The sequence below is a fragment of the Octodon degus genome, unplaced genomic scaffold (genome assembly GCF_000260255.1).
Source record: "Octodon degus isolate 3935 unplaced genomic scaffold, OctDeg1.0 scaffold00091, whole genome shotgun sequence".
In the NCBI taxonomy this organism is placed as follows: Eukaryota; Metazoa; Chordata; class Mammalia; order Rodentia; family Octodontidae; genus Octodon; species Octodon degus.
The window spans coordinates 4201973-4208822 of NW_004524667.1; positions in this window are offsets into that span (position 1 = coordinate 4201973).

The following is a 6850-nucleotide window of genomic DNA, read 5'->3' on the forward strand; positions in this document are numbered from 1 at the left end:
TTCAAGCACCTACAATCTTTAGACTAGATTCAAGTATGTAAAGATCCTTTAAAGACTTCAAATACAGCTTCTCAAACAGCAATGGAACACCCATCTTTGACAAAACAAACAAAAAAAGGGCGATATAAATGAAAGACCATTTTGTAGTGAAAAAAATATATATGTATATACAAAATAGTTAGGATAGACATACAGCTACTTTCTCTTAGTTAATGAGAAGAAACTTGTCCTAATATTGCTTAGACAAGAGATCATGTCTGTATCTTGTGCTGTGAATAACTACTATGAAGACAATAACATGCAATGTATTAATTATTGTAACTATCCTACTAACCTGTTTTGAAATGTCTCATTGTTATTTCTTTCTCATTAAAATTAATAAAAAATAAAAAATTAAAAAAATAAAATTACTCTGACTAGCACTTCAATACAATGTTCAATAGAAATTTCCAAACTAAATTTGTCCAGAATGTTTTTCTTTTAATGATTAGTAGAAGTAGTAAGATGAATGAGCTTGTATCTTTTTTCTTAAGAGTAGTAGAGGAGGAGGGACTTGTTGCAAACCATACACTGTCTTATAATCATTGTCTGAGAAAAGCTAAAGTAGAAAAGTTATAAATGGTGACTGCTAACAAGATAGAGCAGAAGTAAACTGGAGCTCTGTTTCCAGGAACCAGAAAGTGTGCAAAGCCTGGTGTGAGCCTGAAACAAGTCTTCAACATGAACAGTATGAAAGTTTGTGGTGGTTCCATGAAGGGAATGGTTTCCATAAATGTAAAACTGATTTTTCAACACTATTTTTAAATAACTCATACACATCGAAAACAAAATTTATTAGTATTAATAGATTCTTCCTTCTCCTGTTCCTCTTCTTCCTTTCCTTCCTTCTATGGAACAGCAGGATAGATTCAGGGTCTTGACTATTCTAGGCAAGGTCTCTACAAATTAGCCAGTAATTAATCATCTTCATTACTAGAGAAAAAATATATCTATATATATTTTAAACTAGGCCTATGAAGTTTATGATATGTCAATACCTTTCTTTTCCTGAGTTTGGAAGTAAATATATATCTTGAAATATTGTTAAACATTACTTCTCAGTTAGTTTTGTCCTCTGCATTCCCTCTTTTTCTAAAATAATGACATTTGGAATTTGTTAAATCATTAAGAGCTAAATTTTTCTTTATTTGGCTATTTAAATCTCCAATTTATCTTACATTTTAGAATAGTTAAGTGGGAGCTATTTTAGACTAAGAGGTAAAGCAGATGAGAAAGTCAGGAGTCAGGCCAGCTTTTTGTTTGTTTTGTTTTGTTTTGTTTTTGAAAGTCAGGCCAGCAATGTGTTTTATTTTGCTTTGCTTTGCTTTTGACTTTGCTCACCTTTAAAATGAGGACAAGGAAGAGGAAGAAATATCAATGACTTCTTCAATGTCTCAGCGTAACAGCACAGATAATATTTATAAGTATCTATTCATTAGTACACATCAAGATAGAAACTTGATGAAGTTTCACCTAAGCCTCTCAGCTGCTCTCCCACATTGGCCTGTTAGTATCATTCAATATTTCATCTGCAGGAATGAGGCTGAGAGCTTCTTGCCAAATTTTCCAGACTTAGTGTGTACTGGGGCCAGGGCTCAAACTCATGGATGTACATTTTGTGTTCTTCTGTGTGACAATCAGCTGTAGTCACAAGAGGAGCCCCAAGAGAGGTTCAGGAAAAAAAAACTTTATTTCTAAATAATGATTTTCTAACTTCACAGTGGGGTACATCTATGCAGAACAAACTCTACTTGGAGTTTTGAATTCAGATCTGTTCCCAAGTTAGTGGTATATAGTTTGATCCTTTCTCTTCTTTTTAAACTTCTTTTATTTTATGAAAAAAATTCATTAAAAATAATTAGAAAATATTAATAGTTATCTTTAAAATCATTAGACTACAAGACACAAATCAAAAGATTCTTATAAAAAAGAAATAAATGTCATAAAACTTACTTTCAGTGAACCAAGATAAACTAGTTGTATAAGTAAAAGTATTAGCATGTATAATGAAGTACTTTTGAAACAATGCTACCTCCTTTCCTGATGGTGGCAGCACCTGTGAGCTCCATTCTTAGTCAGCCACATGATCAAGACTGTTGTCATGGGGCATGGGCCAGACAGAGGATACCTGATTCTGGACTGGTTACAATACCTATCAAAGACAGCTGCCTGAGTCCTTTGCTATCTCAAACCAGCCTTGGGAGGGCAGTCTCTTTTTAGCCAGAAAGGGCTCTACATTGTCAAAACATATCTTAGAGTCCATATGTTTAGGTATTCTTCATTATTACCTTCCCTATTCTAAAAATAATTGGCTGTAACATCATGTAACTCAGTTGTGTCCCAAATTATCTGATCAAGAAGATTATGGAGCCAAAGAGGAAAGTGATCGATGATATAGAGTGTGCCTAATGCAAGTCACATGGAGAGAAAACATTTTCCTAGGTTTTCACAGAGAGTATATTGGCCAAACAATGGCTGTGACTCATCCACATGGCTGACACTGACGAAGGATCTACAGACTGCAGTACATGGTTTCAAGGTAAATCCTGAGGGGATTTGTCTGACCTTATCAGATTCAAAAGCTACAACTCTTGTAACATAGGTCTTGATTTATCTTGGTCTTAACCATCCAGCAGAAAAGTATAAAAACGAAGTATAAGAAGTAAAACCATATTGTGATGTTGAGCTGTAGGGGACTCAGGTCAACAACTTCTGACATTGCCAGTGAAGCGGAAGACCCAATACTATTAGGGGCTACTGGACTATTTTGGAATATTTTTCTGAGTTCATACACCTATAATATTTAAATGATGGAACTAAACAAACAAAAGAAATAGATGAATGACCATTTTATATCTGTGTATTCAAAATGGTTAGGATAGATATATAGCTACATTCTCTTAATTCAATAAATAGAGGGATTTGTTCTAATAGTGTTTGTAAATAGGATATCATGTCTGCATCTTGTACAACAAATAACCACGAGGAAGACAGTATGCAATGTGTTAATTACTAAAACTGTCCTAACAATTTGATTTGAAACTGTCTCATTGCTATTTGTTTCTCAACAAAATTATGGAAAAAGTAAAAATAAAAATGAAAAATACTTGATGGAAAAAATAAAACAAAAATAAAAAATAAAAATAATTAGCAATAAATTATTAAAAGATCACATTACAATATGCAAACCCATATCTTTATTATTGAACTATGAGACTGATCAGTTGGGTTGTAAGAAAAGTACATTAAATACATCTACTGAATATTTCTATGTAGAAATAGCTTTGAAAGTAAAAACATGAGAAAAATAACTTAAATAACGGAAAAGACTGAAGTTTTAGTGAATATTCTCTAGTGGCATTTCCTCAGCCACACTTTAGTCTGGTCCTTCTGAATCCTCTTCCCAAGTACATCTCAGATTTGAGACTTTTCTGCCTACTTTGCATCTCTCAATTTCAGCAAGAATCTTACTCAGTGTGTCACAAATTCTTCTTCATCCTTAGTAATGTTCTCTTAATATTTTTTTTTTAAATCTATGGATATGTATCCAACAGCTTGACTTTGAATTCCCACTTTTTATTATTATATTTAGAGTTGAGTCCAATCTCTGCAGAGCCCCATCCCAGTAATGCCCATATGTACCACACGAGTTCTACACATAATTTGCCTTGTGTTTTAGCAAGCGGCATGAATAATGTTTCCTGAGCAGTAGTCAAAATCATAGCAGTTGATCCACCGTACTAAAATGAAAAGAATAGATGATTTTGGAAGTAGACAAACAGACTTGAGCTTTGGCTTTCCAGTGAGTTTTAGGTTATTGAACAGCTATTGAGCTCAATTTGCTTATCTGTAAAATGCAGCTTGATAATAAGGTATGATTGTAGGTCGCGTAGTTGTCAGTAAGTAGCTGACCTATACTTCACTCTTAGGATTAACAAGCAAGCCAGCTTAACTGCCTGTGAGAAAATTCAACTCCAAAAGAGATAGAGTTCTCAAAGGGCAATTAAATATGTACGTATTAGCCCATATACTTAGCAAATATAAAGGAAGCCTATTTATTCTGAGTAAACACACCTTAGAAAGTCCATCTTGTACATTTCATTTTATTATTACCATTTCATTGGTGTCAAGTTTTATTTTTGGCTAACTGATATTTTGAAAATAAGTGTCAGTTAAATATAGAAGATTGAATATATTTTTGTATTCTCTTTTTGAAATCTGAAGTATCTGTACTGCCATTACTTTACTAAAGATAACACTTTTTTGCCAGAGATGGGGGTGGCTGCTTACAATTCAAGTACTTAGGGGTCTGAGGCACGAAGACTGCTTGTTCAAGTCCTGCATAGGCAACTTAATAAAACTCTGTCTCAGAACAAAATAAAACAAAATGATAAATAAATAAATGGCTGTGGATGAAGTTCAGTGGTACAGAGCCCCTGGGCTTCATCCTCAGTAGATCGCTCAAAAGAAAAATTTTACTCAATGTTGTTTCATGATAACTAATGAAAAGGAGATAAAATGTTTTGTTTTGGTATTATTTTTGATGGATCATCTATCTAAATCAGAATATATATATATATATATATATATATATATATATATATATATATTCTAATATGAAACAAATAACTATTCTAATATGTATGAAATCCTAGATTCTATGTAGAAGATAACAGAAAAAATGTGCTTATGGATATGAATTGTCATGAAAAGAAACTTATAGAGGAAAGAATATTAGAGTTTTAGAAAGTGAATATAGCAGATAAAGTTTCGTATTAATTCCAATTGTTTGTCACTGACAATAGGCACTGATGTTTGAGCCTCAGATAGAGAGAGAGAGAGAGGGAGAAGAGAGAGAGAGTGGAGGAGGGCAGAAGCTACTTAAACTGAAAAAGAGAAGCTCAGAGACTCCCAGAAGCACATAAAGGCAAAGGAATGCTGTCATCTTCTTCAAACACATACTGTCTTCATCTGTTTTTTCAATGACAGTACACAAGACTGAGTGATTTATAAGAAAAAAGGTGTATTTTAGCTCATGGTATGAGATCAACTCCACTGGTAGGGGTTTTGCACTGCTTCGACTCATGGCAGGAAGTGAAAGGACAGGCCACTGTGTGCGAAGGCCAAACACGAAGGGCAGCCTTGATTCAGAACAACCCTCCAAGGCTGGAACTCACTCTCGGTGAGCAGAGCAGCATAGATCCATTCACGAGGGCTGTGCTCAACAGCACGAACACCTCCAACCAGGCTCCTCCTCCCATCACAGCTCCATTGCAATCAAATTTCAGGGTAAGCTTCAGAAAGGACAAACCCTATTTGCGTCATAGCGCTTACTAGAAATACTTTACAAATACATAGAAAATGTTTTATTAAACAAAGCCAATCAATTGCACATATTATAATGTATAATATAAACATATTATACATGTTTATTAATCATTATGTGTAAGGATGTGGACAAAACAGGGTGGATATTTAAAGTGAAAAAAATTATTATAGTAAAATATATTTTTATCTCCCCAGAATATTTCCTTTGTTGCAAACACCCTTATTCCATCATTCTTTCCCCTTTCTGAAGCAGTGAGAAGCTCTCTTCCTTGAAGATCTTTAGCTGTGCTGTCTCGGGTTCCTCAATACCTTGACTCTATTCAAAATGTTTATCTTTCATGCTTATTTGCATGCTTCATGCTTATTTGCATTTTCATGCTTCTTCTTTAGAGAAGAGCCAGGAGTTCCATGGTACCAGGTCCTGTGGACAGAGGCACACCCTGATATATTTACGAGCCTGCCTTTTCTTTGGATGGTTCAGCAGTAGCATCCACTATATGTCTTATCATACTCCATAAAGATACCAAGAATGACTTCAAAATTGCTCTAAAAAGTGGGAAAAATGTGGACATAAGTGGGTTTGAAGTGCACAGAAATACTTTGGAGAGGGTTAATGGCAATATCTGCTTTGGAAAGAGAGAATTTGCTGGCCCCTATTTGGATATTGTAACAGTCACAATGTTTTTAAAGAGAGCTAAGTCATCCTTTTATTTTTTAAAAATTCTCTCTAGCAATGGTAGTTCCACTGATAGTGCTAAAAAGTACCTTTAATCTTTTGTACTAGGGCTGCTGCAATGCACTTAATTATGATGAGAATTAGTGCGCATTTAGCTGGGTTTGAGTAATAGGTCTCATGTTGCTAATGCCTTGATAGTTAGACGAGAGAGTAAATACATCCTGTACTAGGCAGAGTGCCTGGCTCCCTGGGGTGCACACCAAATAAAATTGTTTTGCCTTGTTGCAGTATCTTTTGTTTGTTTTGTATTTCTTTTTATCTCTTTCCTTTCATAAATTCAATATTATGTTACCATAACCCATAACTTTATAATTTTTTGTTTAAGGTATTATTCTTTTCCTAGCAATGATTCTTCCACTAGGATAAAAAATTATGACAAAGCTGTTTTAGAAATTATAAGCAAAAGCCTGTTAGGATTAACAAAGTTCATTGCCAATAACAATGGGTATCTATAGAGTCTGTTGGTTTCCTTTAAATAATTCATGACTTAATGAAAATAAAAGTTATAAAAGGTTACTGAAGCTGGGGCTGTTAGTGCAGGCCCACCATCCCAGAACTCTGGGAGGCTGAGACAGAAGAATTGAAAGTTGGATCCCAGCCTGAGCAACTCACTTGAAGTAATCTTGGTTCAATATAACAAAATGAAATAGGGCTGATGTGGTAGGCTGATATAAAAGTCCTAGGTTCGGACCCAGTCCTAGCCCAGGTCCGGTGAGTGTGCGGAGAGTTTCCTGCTACCCTGCGCCG